The sequence below is a fragment of the Lissotriton helveticus genome, chromosome 8, assembly GCF_964261635.1.
Source record: "Lissotriton helveticus chromosome 8, aLisHel1.1, whole genome shotgun sequence".
In the NCBI taxonomy this organism is placed as follows: domain Eukaryota; kingdom Metazoa; phylum Chordata; class Amphibia; order Caudata; family Salamandridae; genus Lissotriton; species Lissotriton helveticus.
This window is the reverse complement of record NC_136069.1, coordinates 1,516,118,569-1,516,138,844: the sequence shown is the minus strand read 5'-3', so window position 1 is coordinate 1,516,138,844 and position 20,276 is coordinate 1,516,118,569.

Below are 20,276 nucleotides of genomic sequence, written 5' to 3'. Positions count from 1 at the left end.
TAAGACCACCTTAAGGCTGACAGGTCAAACAGTGAGTAAAAAAATAAAAACTTTGAATCAGAACAGTGAAAGAAGTTCATTAAATGAGACCTTTTCTTTTTTTTAACCAACTCCTCTTGCGAGTCGTACAGACCCTGTACCAAGGTTAGCACAGAGTATCAAGGTGGGCTTGGGGTGGGCGGTCTGAGAAGGGCAGCATGATTTTTTGTGGGGTGCCCCCCACTCTTACCTGCAGCTGTCACAGGTCGGCAAATGCAGGAATCCCCAGCACCCCCGCTCTTTCATGCGGCCATGGGTGGCAACAGGTCTAGCTATGCTGCTGGGTTGGCATACGCCAGACAATGTTCCAAGGGCTGTCATGGGGTTGGCACACAGCAGGCTAGACTCTTAGGCCCTAATTAAAAGGTTGGTGGTCCATCGGACCGCCGTACCTTAGTGGTGGCCACACTGGCCACATTGTGGCACCGTTCACCCCATTTCGAGTGTGATGGTCAAAACAACACAGGGCTGCTGCAACTGCCAGGGATCCATGATCCCTCAGCAGTGCCAGAGTAATATGCTGGCTGTGCCCCTGCAGCACCCTCAAGCACATAACAAGTTGTCTTTTCGCCAGCCTTTCCATGGTGCTGAGCCCGCCATTGAAAGGGTGGTGGAGAGGCAAGGGCCCCCTCATGCCTCTGGGACTGGGGGTACATGTAGGGGGGTACATGGTGTGCCCCCTGATATTTCACCCCAAAATTCCTGCATTGGAAGAAATGCATGACATGGTGCATTTCTTCCAATGCAGGAACGTGTTGCGGGAGTCCCATGGCAGTGCATTTCTAAGGCTCTCCTTTGAGCCTTAGAAAGGCACCACTGTGGATGCGCTGCAGCACCGTTAGCCCAATGAATTCCAGTCGGATTCCGGTGGGCGGTCTCACTATGGGTTTGGCAGTCCTCCCGCGGAGCCCTGGGGTGGCGCTTCTTAATGTTGAAGTGATGTGTACACTCAAACTCACATGTTTTTAGCTGTCTGCCCCTGAAATGGAGCACTATGTTTAATCTTGTTTTGTTTTTACAGACAACATGCTCTGATTGTTTTCTACAACTTACATTCTTAGATAGTTTGCCATCTCAGACAGCAGTCTCCCACTAAATTCCTTAAAACCTGCATGAAAAACTGAACTTGACTTACTTCCGCTTGATTCTTTTCCGCTTGATTCCTCTTTTCTTTCTTCAGTGTGACCCACTTCGTACATTCCATCTTCTGCATGCTGTCCATTTCAGAGTATAGTCTTCTATCAGCTTTATGCCTCTCTTCCTCAATCTCCTATTGAAATTATGCAAAAGGCTGACACGTCATTTCATAGAACACAACTTCTCCTGCTTTAAAAGTCTATCCCTGCAACCTAACATTACCTAATCTCCACCAGACTATCTATCCTACTAACCATTTACCTGAAACCATGGAGGACCCACTAATGATCACACCGAACTGGTATTATTATAATCGATCACAAATAACTGGAGTAAATGTGTGCAATGTGTTTTTTTGAGAGCGCATAACTAATCACATTAATCAACATTTTCCTACTGAATTAACCACTGACCTTGGGTTCTGGAGTAACGCACTACTCGCCATAGGGCTAGTAAGCGCTATATAAATAAAATTACAATTACTATAAGGGCAATTTTAAAATTGCCATTACAATAGGAACTACAAGTATTTTTGATATGAATGAGAGGATAGTCTGGATATCTTATATTGGTTGCTTGAATAATTAAAAGGGTTCATATTGGCTCATCCCATCTCTTGGCCTAGCACAGAAGAATATAGAAGTGTCGATGAGTTTAACCTTAATCACTTTTCAAATTCCCAAATGCACCACCATTCATTTAGATTTTTCAGCATTTATAATGTCTGCACATCTTGCACTTTTGAAAATGTCAGTGCTTGTTCATTTTTAAAAACACATTTTATCATTTATGCTCAGTCTCTTTAAAAAGTCTCCTGTGTATTTCAGTGAGGCCAATTTCATATTTCTTTAAAATGGGATACATCAATTATAAATATTCATTCTTTTTCATTTTTAACTAAAGATCACGTTCTTGTTTGGACTTTGCCTATGTGTCTTCCACTCAAAATGCCTCGGTAATCCCAGTACCACAATTATCCTATTGCAATTAGGTATTCTATAATATTTCAAGTTTTTACTTTCATGAGCATTAGTATTGCATTCGCACATGCCCAACCCTGGCCACCGCTACCTTGTATCACTGCTCATGCCTTTGCTCTAGGCAATACTCACTTCTGTCATCCACAGTCCCTACAGCTGATCTCTGTGCTGTTAATGTTGTTTCCTTGTCCCAAAAATACCCCCAAGAACTGCACTAGTTATTTTAGTGCCAGTAAATCAAGCTCGGGATTCAGTACTGTTCTTTCCCAATAAACCTTCCACGCCAAAACCTAGATCACAAGGATGTTGCCCAAAGTGCCCTTCGACTATCCACCCTTCACAGTCAATTCACAGTTCCTATTGACAACATTCTGCAAGACAATCTATTGTGTCAATGTGACTTCTACCAGGACCATCCATTGATTCACTCTTTACTTCTGTCTTGCCACGGTGCATGTCATTTCCTTCTGATGCCACAGACTTGTATAACCCTTGATTTCCCAGGCACCACTAGACCCACAGAAAGCACCACCAATGGGCTTCAATAACAAAGAATGTGGATTCACTAAAGTTTCTGAGGTGATATCATTCAACCTTTAATGCAATTGATCCAGTTAAATTACAGATTTGACCCTTGGCCTACCATCTGCCTCTCCATATTGCTCTTTTTGTTGATAATGCTGACTGGTGCAGCTAAGCTATATAGAATAAATGAAAGTTCATGGGGGTTAAAGTAAATATAATCAATGGAAACTACAGAATGCAAATAAGGTTCATTGAGCCTTGTTCACTTTCTGTTGCTATTACTGCCTTCACGGATCCCAAGACCAGGTATAGCTTGAACAGTGCCAGAGATAAAGGTAGGAGTCATTCCTTACTTCTATCCCTAATTTATATCAACATTCATTCCTGAGCAGCTTCACCATTAAGTCTTTCAGCCGGGGTAATTCCCAAGAACACATTAGAAACTCTACAATAGAGTTTTTAAAAATAACTATATTGTTAACTAGTAGCAAGTGACATTTTTGTAAAAGCCAGAGATAGAATAATTCCAGAAATAAACAGCATCTAGTAGGCTTGTAGTTACAATAATACTGTATTTGCATGCTTATCATAACCAAGGATAGTGAAGATTTGTTGCTGCTTACGAGAAATGAACATTTGCACAATATGTAGTATGAGTTCTTCACCCTTCAAGCCTTCTAAAATATTAGCTGTTCTAAACAAGTGCTTTTGTGCTCAGGGATTTTCTGTCTCAAATGTACAAGCTGGTGTGGGTAGAGGGCGATCAAAGTGAAAATTAGAAGCACAAGGGATATTTCGAAAGTTTACTTCAGGAAATACATGGACCCACAAGAGGAATGCAACACAGGCATATCACTCAGCAGGAACACAAAGAGAATCCACCAAAACATCCCATAACCCTCAATAAATACCAAAAATAACATTATAATGTGATGACATCATTACTCCAAATTCCACTTACCCTAAAGTAAAGGCTATCCAAGATATTCACATCAATTCAAAATGTCCCTTTTTCCCAACAAAAAAGAAACAAATAACATAGGGCCTTTATACAATGACAGTGAACCCTCCACCGGCAGCCTGCCGGTGGTGTGTTCATCGACATTGTAAGGCCATTCGCTGCCCTCCAGATAATGATGGCGGGCGGTGTACTGGCAGGCGCAAAGCCCGTCCGCCATGGGTCCGACACAGGCAATCGCTACGATTCCCTGTCGGACCCTGCTCGCATCCCAAGAATGGTGGTGGTGCCTAGCAGGCACAGTCCGCCACATTAGGAAGCTGCATTAAGCCAGCCTTTCCATGATGGTTCCTCCGCCATGGAAAGGTGGGTGGAGTTTGACATTGGGGACCCGTTCAGGGCCCCCCTTGTTTAGGTGCACTTTTGTTTTGTACTTGGGGGGCGCATACCCCTACATTTCCCTGCGCCAGGTGGCAGGCACTATGTGGTATTTTAAAAAGGCAAAATGTGCATTTTACCATTGGAGAAGGTGCTGCAGCCAGCATCACCAACCGTAATGTTAAAACTGCTATTTGCGGCCATCATGGTGGTGGCCGCATTGTAATTTGTGGTGCGGGGCCGCCGCCATAAGGGTGGGCGGTCCCAATCCCCGGGATGATGTCGGACTAACTGAAGTCCGTCCGCCATGGTAATCACCCCCATAGATACAAAACATAGGGGATGTCCCGCAATGGGTCCCCAAAGTACTTCCCCGCCAGCCTTTCAATGGCGTTGAACCGCCATAGATAGGCTGGCGGGGATGCAGCATCCAAATCTGTCAGACGGTGCCTGCTAGGCACCACCACCAATTTTCTGGATGTGGGGTGGGTCCAACAGGCAATCGTAACAATTGCCTCTGTCAGACCCGTGGCGGACGGGCTTTCCATCGAAGTGATCCAAATCTGTCGGAGGGTGCCTGCTAGGCACCGCCACCAATTTTGTGGATGTGGGGTGGATCCAACAGCCAATTGTAACAATTGCCTCTGACGGACCTGTGGCGGACGGGCTTTCAGTCGAAGTGGTGAAAATAAAAAGAACATAACCGCATATATGTGGCCTGCCTCTTTTACATGTTTGTATAACAAATCACATAATTTTATGAGTTCTCCAATGCTGTGCAATTAACTGTTACATAGAATGCCTGCCTGCCTGCAGACCCTGAAGTAGGCCCTGTGGTTAGCATCACTACCATGGAAAGTGTGATAAGTAAGTCCTGCATTGCAGTTGTCTCTCTTTGGCTGAGGTGACGTGAGTTTGATCTGACCCTACCTGACACCACTGATGCTCTAAGGGCAGCCCAGGTCTCTTTCAATTTCTAATAGCCAACCCCAATGTTGGGGTGGTCCTTATAGATGCAGTGATTTTGTTCCAAATCTTAGGTGCATAGAGGGAAAAGGTTTTTTGTCTTTTAAAAAAAAAAAAATTAGTCTGCAGCCTAGCCTGATAGTGTCCTGGCTACAGGTGTGCTGAAAACCATGAGAGATAGCCAACTTGTGATGCAGCTAGTTTTGAAGATGACATGGGCTTGCAAGGATGGAGGTGATGCCATATTTCTTCAGACCCTGGATGAAACACGCTATGTCATTAGGATGCCCCTTAGTGGAACAAGGGTGGTGCCTGGGAGGACATGAAGGAGGGTATTACCACCATTCAGATGAGTACAAGGGCTTAAGCAGCAGTTCTGAAGTTTCTTTCTGAAAGAAACAATTTGACTTCCTTTAGAAGAGAGAGCTCATACCAAACTGTCTTTGTTATATTTATTTTTTTGCAATGCTTCCCTTGAAGTAGAGGTAGGTGTTCAGGGTCAATGCAAGTAATGTGGCATTCAGTGAGAGTTTGTATTCACAACTGTCAAGATTAATGTCTTTGATGTAGGTTTTTACTGTATCTTGTTTGTTGTTCTTGGCCAATAATAGGAATTCTATCCTGGCTGGGCCAAACTTCAGGCAGGTGCTGATCATCCATGTGTAGGTAATGTGCAGGGAGTGTTTGAGGCACTGGATATCTGGAGTAAAGGAGACTTTCAGGTAGAGTTGTGTATCATCTGCATATTCGTGAATCTTGATGCTCCTATCTATGAGTGGAGCACTAAGTCATTCCATGTAAAGGGTAAAAGTTGAAGATAATGGGAGACATTATGGAACCCTGAGGGAACTCCACATGTGACCTTGAGGTGCTAATTTGAACATACAGGTGTTGATTGGAAAGGCAGGAGAAGTACCAGTGAAGGACATTGACGGTAAATCCTATTCACAATTCGGAGGTGCATATGAGGGTGGAGATGTACAAAAGGGGGTGGTGATGGACGGAGCATCAGAACCAATCAAACACTCACACCCAGTCAAAAGATCTGGGTTTGATCCATCACCGTTCTTTAGCCCACTCTGCCACCCCAGTTCAGACATGGCTATATGCAAATCAGTCTGACCCTGTGCCTCATGGAAACAGTCCAGGGTGGAGATGTCAATGGCAGCTGAGAGTTCCAGCATTCCAGGAGCAGGGGTCATCTTTATCTGTGGTCAAGAGGGCATAATCTATGATGTGTAAAGTGGTGGTCTCCATGCTGCAGCGTGATGTGAAACCAGACTGGCAGTCCTGCAGCAGATGCTTTACATTGATGTGATCTTGGAGTCTTTTTCAACGATCTTGCCAATGAATGGTAGGTGAGCGATAGACCAGTAATTGACAAGTTAATTATATTTTAGTGTAGGTTTCTTTAGGTGTGGAAGGATCTGGCCAGTATTGAGAGCTTCTGAGATGCCTTGAGTGAGAGAGGCTTTAACAATGGTAAATAGGAGTAAGATAACATACGGTAGGGAGAACGGTGGCAGTGTCTTCCTGATCCGCTTCTGAGGCCAGTGGTATTTACATTGGAGCGTTACTCCGCTCATTGATTATTTTGTGCAAATCGGATGTCCTGTAGAAACGCTTAATAATTTGTATTATTCAAGTGCTTTTAAACATTTTCGCCGCATTTTAATTGTGTGCACATTCTCTGATGATATTTTAAATTTAGTATTCCTGACATTCTGATATCATTCTTGAGGGGTCACTGGGGGTTCTTTTTACCTGAAGGAGCCTGTGCTCGTCTTTTCAGCCTGCCCGCCCCGGTCGGACTCGGTAACCAGTACCGTAGAAAGGAGGGCGGGACAGGCAGAGCCAGGGACCTCTCAGCGCACGAGCGGTTAGCGCTCTAGCTCTTTGCCTGACAGGGCTATTTAGCCCTCCCATCGTACCGAGCGCGCAACGGTCGCGCCCAGGGGAGTGTCAAAGGACGTGCCAAAGACAAGCCTAAGAGAAGCCCGTCTGCGCCCGTCCGTGACTGGACGGGGCCAGGGGCTATGGCACTAACATCCTCAAGGGGAAGTGGCGCCCCAAAGGAAAGGGTGAGATATTCCTCCCAAGCTTTGATGCATATAAGGGAAGCTCCACAGACTACATGTGGTACAGAAGAATGAACCCCTACAGAAGGGCCGTTTTCATGTAGGCAGTGTCATTTTCAGGCACTATTCCATGTAACACAGAACACCCCCAAGATACGACTGTAGGTATCACCGTCGAAACAACACAGGGAGGGAGGAATCTGTTGTGCAATGTAAGATCTCTGGCCAAACATTACGCTGAGGTCTGGGATCTCATTTCTACTTATGAACCCGACCTCTGTTTCCTCACTGAGACATGGCTTAAGCCTCACTCGGTCCCTATTATCACCCCTGGGATTCCGGAAGGGTATAAGATCATCAGATTGGTTCGGCCTATTAAAGCAGGAGGGGGCATAGCGATTGTTCATAAATGTAGCATAGCCGTTTCCATTCTAGATCAATGTTGTAATTCTGATTTTGAAATGATGATTTTTAAAATTGGTACTTCTGCCAAGTATTGCAGGAAGGGAGCATTAGTGTATCGCCCTCCAGGCCCTATAGAAAAAGTCTCTAGCTCCCTGGTGGAAGTATTGGCTCCGTATGTCAATATGGACAAAGATTTCCTATTGCTCGGAGACTTTAACATCCACAGCGAGCTAAAGGATAACATGGAAGCTCAGTCCTTCTTGAATGACCTTTACCTGCTAGGTCTAAAACAGTGCAACATCTGGCCCACCCATCAGGCGGGGCACACCTTAGATCTGATCCTTTCTAATTCTCCTGCTATTAAGTGTTATGTACCTATACAGGCTAATTGGACAGATCGTTTTATTTTGGAATTTCCCATGCCCAAAATTGATGCACCTCTCAGTCGTTCTCTGCAGATTCCGGTACGCCGAAGACAATGGCATAAAATATCCCATGAAGCTTTCAAGGAGATATACATTGCGCCGATTTTTCAGTCAACGGAAAATATTGATCCCGCTCTATCTAAATATGAACTTGCCATACATACAGCGGTAGAACGTATTGCCCCACTTAAATTATTTAAAAACCGACCTGCCAAAAAACAGGAAGTCTGGTTTTCCGAAGAGTTGCGGGTTCTTAAACGAACCGCCAGGAAACTTGAGAAAGCCTGGAGAAAATTGCACCTGGAGGTGGATAAATCCAGTTACCAGACGGCTTTGAGTACTTATTACAAAGCCATCCGACTTGCTCGTAAGAATCACATTACCTTGCAACTTGAGGCGGCAGGCAAAGCTCCTAAAGTTTTATATCAGATTTTAAACACCTTCTTAAAACCGGCGGCGTGTGAAAGTACGGATATGTCATCGCAACAACTATGCGACGACATTTCAGGCTTTTTCACTGATAAGATTGACATTATCTATGGAAAAATTAGGGCGTCCATCCTATCTACAAGTAGTCATACAGTTCACACGCAGGTGAGAGTAGGTGCAAATCCAGACACACTTCTCAAATTTCCTAATATCACCCAGTTGGAAGTGGAGGAGCTGATTGACAATATCAAGAGCGGGAGTCCATCAGATCAGATACCAGCAAGAATTATGGGAGTTGTAGGCAGGGCACTTGGTCCTGAAATCCAGAACCTTGTCAACCTCTCGCTTAGCGCGGGCTGTGTCCCACGAGATTGGAAAAAGGCTATAGTAAGACCCATCCGGAAGAACACCTACGTCCCATGAACCAATCTGTCCAACCTTAGACCGATCTCCCTGCTCCCTCTCTTGGGTAAACTCATCGAAAAGCACGTTAATAAACATCTGTCTAACTTCCTGGAACAATCTGGAAGCCTGGATCCCTCTCAGTCCGGTTTTAGGCCGAAATATAGTACAGAATCGGCCCTGCTGTCGGTTACAGATGATCTCCGTATGTACCAGGATAAAGGTATCTCAGCTGTCCTGGTGCTGTTGGACTTATCGGCAGCATTTGATACTATATCACACAAAATCTTGATCGAACGACTGGCTGAGAGCGGACGGGAGGGCATGGCACTGGCTTGGCTAAAGAGCTTTCTCTCTGACCGCACTCAATGTGTCACCATGGGTGAGTTCCGGTCGGATGAGGTTAAGATCACCAAGGGGGTGCCACAGGGCTCCTGTTTGAGCCCTACCCTTTTTAACATCTATGTGGCCCCCCTGGCAAATATTATGAGAGCCTTTGGTTTTTGTCCAGTGTCATATGCTGATGACACCCAGCTGCTTTTCCCATTTAAATCTCTGACTTCGGAGGTTAAGCGATCGATCTCCGAAGGGATGAAAGCGGTATCCCAGTGGATGTCTTCCAACTTTCTTCAGTGTAATGTTGGTAAGACTGAGGTTATGCTTTTCGGTGAGGCCAAGATACTATGGTCCCCTGACTGGTGGCCACTAGATCTGGGACCAGTTCCTGAACCAAAGCAAGTAATCAAGATCCTTGGGGTCCGCCTTGAACAGGAGTTGTACTTGAAACAACATGGAAATTACACAGTGGGGTCCTGTTTTCATATGATCGGACTCCTTCGTAAGGTATTTCCGCTCCTCCCTGACTCCACTAGAAAGACTCTGGTCCAGGCTTTAGTGCTCAGTCGGCTCGATTATTGCAATGGCCTTCTGGCATCTGTAAATGAAGTATCGTCGATTTGATGTTGAATCTCTACTAAAGAAGAGGTATATGACATTGCACTTTTTTTATTTGAGTGAGTAATAGGTGGGTCTGGCTGGAAGTTGATGCAATGCTTGATTGTCTTAAATAACATCCTGCTTCTGTTGGTAGCTTAATTGATGGTAATGATGTAGGTTTTTACTTCGGCTGATGAGGTGTGCTACCTCCATGTTGCATGAAGGGCCTTCAATATCAAGAGGACCTCTGGAGTTCTCTTTTCTTTCCTGTCTGCGAATGGATTGGTTATTGCCAGCAAGGTCTTTAAAATGCTAGGCTTCTGAAGGCTTTGGCTTGCTCTTGCATGTTGTAATTGGGTTATGGGCATTAAAATTGCTTTCCCAAAAGGTGTTGAAGTTGTTTAGAAGGGTGTTGGCACATAACGTTGTGTATGGAGAAGTCTTTGAAGGATCTGAAAGTTTGGTCTCTGTCCACCTAAGGTAGGTCACAGGACTGCAGTTTCATGACAGATGGGAATTGGAAGGTGAGCGTGTCAGACTGAGTTAAAGTAGGCCATGCATTCAGCAAAAATAAAGCCCAATATGGCTGCTTTGTTCAGACCACGAGCCACTATCCGATCAGTCCATCAGCTCCCAAATACTATGGCGATAAGCACCTTGAAGCTGCACAGCTGAAACATTTGGCAGGAAATGCAGGAAAAAGGAAAGTGCTGAAATGGGCCCACATTGTCTTTGAATCAGTAAATAGAAATAGGGCCATCAACTCAGCCCCAATTTGAAGATATAACATAAGCCGTAACGTACTGGCACTGCACGTCTCTAGTCCCATTTTAGCAGTACTATTGCACTTTGAAAATTGCTCAAAATTACAATTACATGTTTGACAATGTAGTAATGTTGTTGCAGTAGAATAACTGTTAAAACAAAGGACCAAATGTTATATTTCTTACGCAACAAAGGAGAACAGGACAGTGCCCCTTCTACAAAGATATTTAGTCTGCTGCTCTCGTTCCAAGTGTTGGCCCACTTTCTGGTTGCCTATTGTCATTCACCCCTTTAAGCCATAGTGCAAAGGCATCTTCATGAGCCTGGCATGGGTTTTGTACTGGAAAGCTACCCTTTCAGTAGAAAACATTATGCTTTGAATGCTTTTAAACATTTCCCATTTTGTTTTGTGTGGTGTACAGTATAGCACACATGCAAAGTTAAAGTTTGGAGAAAATAAAACTTTTGTCAATCTTTGCATCTACCTCAAACAAAGCAATAATGGAACTTGTGCCACCACCATGCACAACAGTGTCATCAATTATGTTATTTGAGATGTTACCAGTGATGTCATTAATGATGTCATTGAACATGTCCTGATTGATGCAATTTGTGACGTTATATTGCAACTGACATGTTCACCTATCACGTCACTTTAAGCTTTGTTTTTTTCCAATTAATTTCTAGTTTTTTTTTAAATCATAAAGTAAGATCTTAATACTATAACCAACCTCCCTGCAAGCAGCCAACCCCCATGGCATGCTGCTTTCAGCCGTGTATGGTATGGGGTTGTGCACAGGGACTGGCCAAAGGGAAGATTCTCTACTCTTCCCACCATGGGTGCCCATGTACCTGCCATGCAGAGGTTTCAGCCGCATGTGGAATGGAGTTGGTTGCAGGGTCTGGTCTGACCCCTGTGGGTAACCAGCTATCCAAATCCCTGTGGGTGACAAATGAGTGCCTTCAGCCACACATGGTGCGTGGTTGTCTCTGGGTTTTTCTCATATACGCAGTGGAAGCAAATGGCTTCCAGCACATCCCTGCCTTGCTTTAATGACATTGGTGCACTGTGCATAAGAAACCCAGGGGAGGGCTCAAGGGCAGCAGCAGAAGCACTTCTGCTGCCAGCCCTGGTGGCAGAATGAGCCCACAGTAGGAGTGCCAGTGCTTCCCCCCTGGGGGGGTTCCAGGACATGCTGGACATGTCCTTAGCACCAGGGCTGGACTGGGAACCAAAACCGGCCCTGGCAAAGGGCTCGGCCGGCCCCCCTCCCCTCGGGGGGTGTTGTGGGTGCCGCCAAGCTCTTTTCCAGGGCCGGTTTTCGGCCGATTTTGTTACAGGGCTGATTTTGCAGCTATGCTGCAAAAACGGCCCTGTAACAAAGATGGTCCAGGGGCCCCAAACCGGCCCCCCACCCATGCAGCGCGCCGGTGGATTGCCTGGTGCCCGCTATGCCCAGTCCGGCTCTGCTTAGCACCCAAGTGCTGGTGCTAAGGATGTGTCCAGCATTTCAGTAGCACTGGAAGCGTTAAATTCGGTACCTCCAAGCAGGTGAATCTACAGCTCTACACTGTTGGATTTCAACTGAGATGTTTCTGCTCTGCGGTACACAATGTCTTAGGAATTTTGTTACAAAGCTTCACTATTTCTGAAGATGGATGTGTTCTAACACACCGTCATTTTGCCCTCTTTATGACTTGAAGTGTGCTTCATCTCCTCAGGTCAATGGTTTACATGCTGCTCGTCTTTTCTCCATATGAGATACACTTTGTATTTAGTAAACCATGCAAAGCCACACAAATCAACAATGCGTGGGTTAGTAAATGCGAAAATGAATTTTGCATTGGTGCTGTCACAACCCCAGTGCAAAACCTTAGTAAATCTGGGCCTAAATGTCTTCAGAAAATATTACTGAAAATAAAATGTCAAGGAGATCTTTAACCAGTACCAAATCAAAGCCCTCATCCTGTGGTGTGAAACCAAGAAGCCAAAAAAATCCCATGTCTCCTATTAAATCTTCCAGCACTATTTTTTATAAGATTTGTGATGAAATTAAAGCACTGTAATTTTTTTATGATTGCCAAAAATACACAGTTATAGAAATTTGAAGATGTAGGGTTGCTAAAGAAAACAGGTTAATTAATGTGGAGCAACAGTTCAATGATCTGCAGAATGGTTCTTTAAAAATATTGAAAATGGAATATGAATTTCTTTCTGCTTCAGTAGCTCACATAATTTGAAAACAGAAATAAAAGCATGTATGTGGACATATGGCTTACTAGAGGGTGAGGGGTGTTTGGACAAAATATTATGTTATAATATCGAAAAGCAGAAATATCAGAAAATTGAATATTGCGACACACAGATATCGTGATGCAGAAATATGATTGGTGAGAATATCATTTTTAAAGGTAAGCAATATTGTTTTAAATAATATTGTTTTTTAATATCGTTTTCACTAATCTGGTGGTTAAAAGTTTTTTATTTTTATTATTTACATTTGTTTTAGTTGATACACTAATTATGTGTTACCATTTGTTAAACGTGTCAGTCATTGGGTGTTCTTCCCCCAAAACATTTGCCTACTTACCTCCATTTTTGTGCTGAAATTCGTTTTTGTTGGACTTATGCCTGTGCACTTTACCACTCGTAATCAGTGCTAACGTGCATGGGCTCACTCCTGTAAACATGGTCTGATTCGCTTACACCTGATGGGCATATTTAATTTACATGTAACTTCCTTATAGAGTGGTTTACCATATACCAAGAGCCTCTAAATTAAATGCTACTAGTGGGCCTGCAGCACTTATTGTATTACCCATTAAAGGAGCACATTAAAACATATCCTAGGCCTGCCATTGCAGCCTAAATGCAGTTTTAAACTGCCAACAACCTCTCCTTTTACTTCTAGTAAGTCCCACAGGCTGAATTGCTTAGAGGTTTTCGGTGGCCATGCCCCCTTTCTCAACTACTCAGAAAATACGCCTCCTGGAGCACTACTAGTTGGGGGATGAAGTCCCCTTGGCTCTTGAAGGTCCATAGGGGGCCAACTACCCTTCCTGTTGTCTCTAATAGGTCCCACACAGCTGGATTGCTAAGAGGTTGTTGGCGGCCACGCCTTCTTTCTCCCACAACTCTGTAAATGCACCAACTGGCACACTGCTGGTTGGGGGAAGAAGTCCACTTTAGGCCTGAGGCCTTCAGGAGTATAGTGGAATGTATTCCCCAATCAGCTGCGTGACAGGAGGCACGTTTGCAGAATGGTGGAAAAAGGGGGCAAGGCCTGCGAGTCCTTTCAGTAATCCCACTGGCTGGAGGTAACAGACGGTGTTCCTGGTTCCCAAAGACCCTCAACATCTAAGGGGACTTCATCCACCAACAACCACTGCACAAGGAGATGCATTTGAAGAGTGATGGTGAATGGGTTGTGGCATCTAGAGATTTGCAGGAGGTCTTTTTTCTAATTTTTTATCACATTTGTTTTGGGGTTGCGGGGCAGAGTGGCCCCGGGACCCCATCCCCCAGGGCCCAGCCTGTATTGTGGGTGTCCTGGTCTCACCTAGGGCATCCACTTTTTAGACACTGTGGACCGGGGGGAGCCTGAAGGCCACTGCAGTCCATGCTGGCTCCCCATGACCTGCGGGAGCCAGCATTGCTTTTACACATAGGGAGCTGCTAACATGCAGCTCCCTGTGTGTGAAATCAATTCTCTATTTCTAGTAAGGAAGAGCATTTTCTGCTCTCGCTTACTAGAAGCGGAGGACTGCCTGCTAAGGCTTGCCACCAAGCCATGGCAAACAGCAATAGCCCGGGGTTGGGCACCAAGGGACATTGCAGGAGCTGACTCTGGGGGATGGTGGTCCCCAGGGTCAACTTTAGTTCCAGGAGGAGGGCAGCGCACCAGCCTCCTTTGTTTGAAGTTTCCCCAGGGAGGTGGTGGTCCCTGGGGATGCGGGGGGTTTGCGCACACTCCTCATTCAATGTATTTAAGGCCCTTGGAGGTGGCAGTCCCCAGGGCTTGGGGGTCCATGTGGACCCCACTAATGAAAATGAAAGCCAATGTGGAGGTGGTGGCCCCTGGGGCAGTGGGGGTCCATGCAGTCACCTGCTTTTTTGTGTGAAAAGCCCTGAGGAGGTGGCGGTCCCTGGGGCTGGGAGGAGTTCCAAGAGACCTCCCATTTATTATATAAAGAAGGCCTGCAGAGGTGGTGGTCCTGTGGGCATGGGGATGCCATGTGGGCACCCCCATAATACATTTGAAAACCCATGTGGAGTTGGTGGTCTCTGGGGTATAGTTAAGCCCTATGAAGGGGACCCCATGCTCCCCTCCTATATTTTTAGCATGCCCCCAGGATTGTGCCCATCTGGGGCCTTTTTTTAACATTTTGCAATGAATTTGTGGATCCACCTGCATCTGCAGCAAATATGAAAAAAATTCTTTATCCTCTGGGGGGTGAGGTATTTCTACCCTGCTCCCTTTGCTTATTTTACTTTTTTGGGGGGACTTGGCTTTTAGCAGAGTCCCAAGATGACACTTCCTGGCTGAAGTATTGGCAGCCAATCAAATTTCAGTAGTGTCTCAGAAGGCAGTTGGGCTCCCAGATATAAATATTTTTTAACCTTAAATATCATTGAAACTACTGAACAGATTTACTCAAAATCACAAAAAGCATGTTTGCTGGACCAACATCCAGCTTTTTGCCAAATTTGGTGTAAGTCTATTAAGCGTTTCGGCTGTAGTCGTGTTCAAAAAATGAAAAATCCCTATAGACATAACACGGCGAAATACGTTTTTGCACACCCCTTTTATTTCAGCCCCCGCTTGACGGATCACCTTGACACTTTCAACACAGCAGCTGAACCAAAAAGGAGACTTTAAAAAAACATTGGGTCAAGATTCATCAAGCGGCGCCAAACTTATTTGCAAAAGAAAAATGCTTTTCCAATAGGAAAGCGTTTTTCTTTTCCCAATAACTTTGGCGCCGGTTGATGAATCTTTGTGAAATTTTCAAAAAAAGTGTCCCACTCTGGTCAGCTTCTGTCTTGAAAGTTTCGGGATGATTCGTCAAGCAGGGCCGAGAAAAAAGGGGGGTCCCAAAACACGTTTTCCCCATGTTAATTTCCATAAGAAACTTTAGACAAAGCTACAGCCGAATTGATGAACAGAATTACAGCAAATTTGGCAAAAAGGTAGGTCTTGGTTCAGAAAGAGACCTTTTTTTAAATGGAGTAAATCTGTTGAACCAAAACAAGAAAAGGACGCAGGATATAAACACCCTGACCCCGTTGGTCTGCTCAGGGGGTCCCACAAGGACCCCCAGTGCCAATAAAAGCATTTTGTTTATAATTTTGGCAGAATTTGCATTGGGGCCACAAATCCCACCAATATTTTTTTTAAATGAAGCGTGGGTACCTGCGCTTCATTTTAATGAGGCCCCCAGGACGGCTAGGTCCCGGGGGCATTGTCAAATAATAGCGGGGGCCCATGGGGGCTCCCACAGCCCCGGGGACCGCCACCTCCGCAGGGCTTTTTTTTTTTAAATGAATGATTGGAGGGGTCCCACCCCCCACACTGCCCCAGGGACCGCCACCTCCCTGGGACTTCATTAAATAAGGGTGAAGGCCTTGCAGACCCTCCCACACTGCCCTGAGGACCACCACCTCCCAGGGGCACTTTGAATTTAAATGCAGGGGTCTGTTACGGACCCCAAACCCCGGGGAGCACCACCTCTCCGGGGCTTTTTAAACTTTGGGAGGGGGGCCGTGCGGCCCTTGATGGCCCTGGGGACCGCCACCCCCCAGGGCCAGCTCCCACAGTGTTCTGGGGTGCCCATGACGGGACACTGCTGCTTGCAATGACGGCTTCCGCCCTGTCATTGCAAACTCTGGTGTGCTTCATTGACGCGAGAGCAGGGAAACCTGCTCTTGCTTCAATGAAGCAAAGCAGCATTGCTTTTCCATAAAGGGAGCTGCATGTCAGCAGCTCCCCTTGTGGAAAAGCAATGCCTGCTCCCACAGGAGGCGGGGAGCCGGCGGGACCGTGGGGTAAATGGAGCTCTCCCCACAGTTCCCAATAGAAAGGGCCAGCCCCGGGGATGGCGTCCCTGGGGCTAGAAGTGGCCCAGGAGAGGGCCACACAGCCCCCCTCCATCAATAAAATAAAAAATAAAAAATAAAAAAAATAGGCACAGCCCTGGTGGATGGGGTCCCCGGGGCTAATAGAGGCCTCAGGTGGGGTGCCACGTAGACCCCCTTCTTAAGGGATGGGGTCCCTAGGGCAGAAATTGGCTTCTGGAGGGGGGCCATGCAGCCACTTTCCCATTTATTTTTTATTTTATTAAAAAATAGGGGTCAGGCCTTAGGGGATGGGGAAATAAGGGGCCCACACAGCCCCCCTTCCGAAAAAAAAAGAAAAAAGCTGGCATCACGTTGGATGCCCTGTCCCCTCCCTGCAGCCCTCTGCAAACGTGCCCCCTGGCACGTTGTAAGTTGGGAAATTCATTCCCCTTGAATACTGAGGGTCCCTGTGGGCCAACTAGCCCTCCAGGTACGTTCAGTATGCGCCAGGGAGCTGCGTTGCAGAGAGGTGTTCCGAGGCCACGCCTCTTTTTACACCTCAACTAGTTGGCCCCCAGGGATTATTGGAATCATGGGGACTTAATCCCCCAACTTGCAACGCACCAGGGGTGCGTTTGCACAGTGGTGCAGGGAGGGAGCGGGGCCTAATATTACAAGTGTGCAAACACACCCCCTGGCATGTTGTAAATTGGGGGATTAAGTCTCCTTGAATCCTGAGGGTCTCTTGGGGCCAACTAGCCCACCAGGTACCTCCAGTAAGCGCCAGAGAGCTGCGTTGCAGCGAAGTGGTCCGAGGCCACGCCCCTTTTTACACCACTCTGCAAACGCAGCTTCTGGTGCACTGCTGGTGGGGTGTTGAGGTCCTCTTGTGTCCTGAGGACCTCAGGACACAAGTGGACTTAATCCTCCGAATTGTTGTACATATTTATATTACCAACTGGCCAGTAGGTAGTTATAGTTAAGATCTCGTTTCTATTCAAAAAAGCATTTTTTCTTTGCCAATATCTTTGGCGCCGATTGGCGAATCTTCACGAAATTTTCAAAACTAATGGTTCGCTCGGGTCAGCTCCTGTCTTGGAAGTTTAGGGGTGATTGGTTGAGTGGGGGCTGAGACAAAAGGGGGGGTCCCAAAACACATTTTTTCCATGTTTATTTCCTTGGGAAACTTTAGACAACGCTACAGCCTGAAATGCTGAACGGAATTACACCAAATTTGGCAAAAGGGTAGGTCTTGGTTTGGAAAGCGACCATTTTCAAAAATGGTGTAAATCGTTCAGCAGTTCCTGAGAAATTCAAAAAGTAAAGAAATTGATATCTGGTGGCCGAGAAGGATTTGCCAACCCTCTCGAGCACGAGCTTTATTCTGATTGGCTGCTAACACTCCAAACCAAGAAGTGTTGGCAGCCATCTTGTGACTTGGTAAAACAGAGTCACAAGAACATAGTAAAACAAAAGATAAAAACAAGTAAAGGGGGCAGGGTAGAAACACCCTGACCCCTTAGGTCTGCTCAGGGGGTCCCACATAGACCCCCAGGCCCAGAAAAAGCATTTGATTAAAAACCAAATCAGTATAACTCATGCTGGGTGCGCAAATCCCACCAAAAAAATCATTTTATGGGTGGGCCAGGTCCCGGGGCAATCAGAAAATATATGTAGCCCAGGCTCGCTGGGGCCCCCAGCCCCGGGGACCGCCACCTCCCCAGGGCTTTGCTTATAATGTTCAGGGGGCACATGGCCCCCTGCAGCCCCGGGGACCACCACCTTCCCAGGGCTTTATGAAAAAACTGCATAGGGGCTCCTGACCCCCCCCCCATGGTGCCCCGGGGACTGCCACCTACCCGGGGCATCCATAATTATGTGAGGGGGCCTCATGTGCCCCCCCAAAGCCCCGGGGACCGCCATTTCCCTGGGGCTTAAATGAAGATAAAGAAAGTGTGGGGGGGCTCTTCCCACATTGCCACGGGGACCACCACCTCCCCGGGGCAAACTTTAATTACGGGCCGGGGTCCGTTGCGGAGCCCTGGGGACACCGCTCCTATGCTCTTCATACGAAGGGAAGGGGGCCCTGCAGCCCCCTCCTGGAGCCCTCTTTGGCCCTAGTGACTGCCACCCCCCAGGGCTGACTCCAGCAATGTCCAGGGGTGCCTACCTCCGGGACATTGCAGTTTGCAATGGCAGGGTGGGAGCGTTGCTCCTGCCCTGCCATTGCAAACTCTGCTTTGCTTCGTGGAAGCGAGAGTAGGAAACCTGCTCTCACTTCCACAAAGCAAAGCAGAATTGCTTTTGGACAAAGGGAGCTGCATGTTAGCAGCTCCCCTTGTCCAAAAGCAATGCCAGCTCCTGGTGTGTTCTGAGTTAGGGGATTAAGTCCCCTAGAATGTTAAGAGTCGGAGGCCCAGCCCCCTTTATTCACCTATCTGAAAACGCGACTAAAAGCATTTGCAATGTAATAGGTTTCACATTTGCGAGAGTTAGAGCTATAGGCGTTGTAAATGTAAGATTGTTTTACTAATGTTTCTTGGAGTGGAGTGGATGTTGGTTGTGTGTCATGGAATTATGTGGTATGATGTGCAGTAAAAATTATGTGGATAGACTTTGATTTTGATGTGGATAAAAGGTATGTCGTATTTAGTGTATAGGAATTATGTAGTGGGATTATGTGTTATGGAGAGTAATTATGTTGTATGGTAGTCTGGTAGACTGTAACTTGTGGAGTAGTAACCTCAGGTTTAGTCTTCCTTATTTCCATAGAAGCTAAACTATAAACTCAATGAGACAAAAAAAAGCTGGAACCACTGAGGAGCACCTCTGGACCTAGTCAGAGGAATGAGCAGGGCCACTGGAATTATGCTACTGTTTCGCTGCACTTATGCATTTTCCACATTTGCCACATAATCCTTCATCTGCTGCATAATCTGCAGATTTGAACAAAAAATACCTAGTTTCTAAATCAAACTGCGCCAAAGCCACCCAAAATGCAGCAACACGTGTTACAGTGTGGTGGAAGGCCCTTTGGAAACCTAGAATGGTCACCCACACTTATTTCTAAATGTGGGTATTAAATTGGTACTAATGGTGTACAAAACACTCTTGCTTCTTTCTGCACCTCCCATGCCTCGTTCTGTAAGTAAGTAATATTTTATTTATATTGCACAGTTACTTAAAACCAATTACAATACATCCTAAAAGAAAGGCAGTCCTAAAAAATGCATTTGTATACGAAACTTTCAAAATCAGTATATAAAAATCAATATATATATTAATATTTGTATCTGTGAATAAAAACAGCAAGCATATACCAGTGTGTCCACATTAGTGGCTTGCTTAGGTTAAGATATTATAGTTATTAAAATGATGTCTTATCCGTCTGGTTTGTGGGGCAAGTTGGCTTATTGGTCTAAGGTGACTTTCATCCGGAGGGACCGCGTCAACCAGACAGGAGGAGGCATCGCCATCATCCACAGGAACGCCATCCGCATCACGACCGACACCGACGATACCCTCGCACCCGCCGAACACCTGCACTTCCAGATCCACGTCAACCCCAAGACCACCCTCAGAGGCACCCTCATCTACAGACCCCCGGGACCACGCACGCAATTCAGCGAAGACATCGCCGACTTCATCAGCCCGCACGCCCTCCTCTCTGCCGACTACATCCTCCTCGGGGACCTCAACTTCCACCTGGAGAACAACAACGACCGCAACACCACCACCCTGCTGGACAACCTCTCCAACCTCGGACTCAAGCAACTGGTGACCACCCCCACCCAC